Source organism: Oratosquilla oratoria, chromosome 19 (genome assembly GCF_046742065.1).
Source record: "Oratosquilla oratoria isolate Oo_2021 chromosome 19, ASM4674206v1, whole genome shotgun sequence".
Taxonomy (NCBI): Eukaryota; Metazoa; Arthropoda; class Malacostraca; order Stomatopoda; family Squillidae; genus Oratosquilla; species Oratosquilla oratoria.
In genome coordinates this window covers 1421832-1424331 of record NC_134795.1, presented here as the reverse complement: position 1 = coordinate 1424331, position 2500 = coordinate 1421832, and positions in this window count along the sequence as shown.

Genomic DNA, 2500 nt, shown 5'->3' with positions numbered 1-2500 from the left:
GTTTTTTTTTTTTTTTGTGGGGTGGGGAGTAGATTATGTGGAACCAGGGGGGAAAGTATCAGAATATAGTTTAGACAATAGAAACAGCTCAGAGAGGGACTGTGAAAAGAATCATTTAAACAGGTAGAAGGAGGGTACACTAAAGGTACAAACAACAGAGGCGTAATGAATAACATTTATTTGTTGAAGGGTAAAGCATGCAAAGAGAAATTGGATAGAGCTATTATTGAATCTTGGATCAGTATGACGGATAGGCATTCCATTCCGGAAATCGAGATAGAAGGATACCAACTATTTCACAAAGATGGGATAGACAGGAGGAGGGTAAGAAGTAGCACTTTTCGTCAGAAACTGAGGTAATTGTATTATCAACAATTCGATTAAGGTAGAGGAAAGCACGAAATATATTTGGGTGGAGGTTATAGGTAAGAATAAGGATTTTATTATCGGTGTCATATTCAGACCTCCTAATTTAAATATAGAAACACTAAGTGGGAAATTTTAGTAGGAAATCAGGAATCTTTTTTTTCTATGTGGTACAAGATAATTTCCTAAGACAAAAAACTACCGATCCTACGAGGGAAGAAAATACTCTGGACTCACTCTTAACTAAAAATGAGGAACTAACAATAAACGTGGGTGATACTCTAGGCTCTAGCAATCATCACTAAATAAGATTTAATATTATATGGGAAGAATTGAATAGTACGAATAACATTTTAGCACCTGACTTCAGGTGACCCAATTTTGAAAAGCTGGGGGGAATATTTAGGACAATTGGTCAAATACGAGGCCAGCCCGGAGGACAATGACAAGGTCAGCTGTCTGAATGAAAAATATAGTGACGTCAACTACGCTGTCATCCCGGAGGTCATTAGTGTAATCAGCTATCTAGGCCAAGGTCGCGTCACGGAGGGAGGTATGCAATCCACAGATCAGGTCACATACAAGCCTGAGGTCAACAGCGATCTAGATGAAGTGTACAGTAACCTAACCTCTAGTTTTGTGCGGGCAGAGTAAATCAATAAGCTCGAGTAAATCAATAAACCCCGCAAATCAATAAGCTCGAATACTGATACTTCCGAATGGATGACGGATAGGCAGAAAAAAGAAATCGGAATAAAGAAAGGGCTTTACTCCAGAATGAAAATAAAGAGGAACACACCTTAGATCTAAGTATAACGATATGGCTAGACTGACTAAAAAGAACACTCGCACAGCGAAACGTAACCACGAAATTAAGGTTACCAGATAAGGAAAAAATGAGCGAGACGCTTGATATATATTTTCTCACGATATTTACAAAGGAGAGGTTATATGGTACCTGACTGCGACCCAGTCTTCAATGGGGATGAGGGAAGTAGAGTAACATCAGCATTAGTAAGGAAAAAGTAAGCTCAGACAAAAAAAAAATCCGAGAGTGCTTAAAGAATGTAAATCTGAAATCTGTGACCAATTAACGAAAATATTCAGCAAGTCGGTAGACATTGTACTCATGCCTATTTCTTGAGGGTAGACAAACGTTGTTCCAGTTTTCAAAAAGGGTTATAAACCGTCTATGTACAACCACAGGCCAATCAGTTTGACATTGGTTATAGGTAAAATGTTAGAATCAGTATTAGCTAATGGAATCAGAGATCACATCGAGAGACAAAATTTGATTCATAACACACAACATGGGTAAGTGTAACTAATATTCTATATTTTTACACTAATGTCTACAAGGCATCAAATAACAATGATAGCGACGATGTTATTTACCTTGACTTTAGCAAAGCGTTCGACAGGGTACCCCATCAGAGACTACTGAATACAGTCAAAACCCATGACATAAAAGGATAGGTCTTTGAATGGATTAGAGTATGGATCAGGACTAAAAATAGCAGGTCACTATTAATGGTGTAAAATCCAAATGGGGTGTGTTACTAATGGAGTTCCAAGGGCTCGGTTTTGGGTCCCTTATTGTTCATTATGTATATAAACGACTTGGAGTGCAAGAGAGACTTGAGAGTGTTAGTGAGTCCTAACCTTAAATCCAGAAAATAATGCATTAGCTCCAGGAATAGAGCTAACAGAGCATTAGGTTTCATTGCTAGGACCATCACGAACAGAAGTGCAGAGGTAGTTACCAAACTCTATCTGGCGTTAGTTAGACCCATCCTTGACTTTGCGATACAGTTTTGGTCTCCGTTCTATAGGATGGATTTTAATTCACTAAAGTCAAAACAGAGGAAAATGACCAAAATGATACATGGGCTCAGAAATTTACCTTATGAGGACAGGATTAGGCACCTTAATTTACACTCTCTAGAAAGACGCAGAGTGCGGGGTGATCTAATATAGGTGTCCAAGGGTGATGCAGACAAGGTCATCATATTAAGACAACAGGATAGGACTTGCACTAATGGATTTAAATTGGATGAATTTAGATTTAAGAAGGAAATAGGTAAGAACTTGTTTGCCGATAGAGTGGTGAACGATTAGAATAGACTTGGTAACC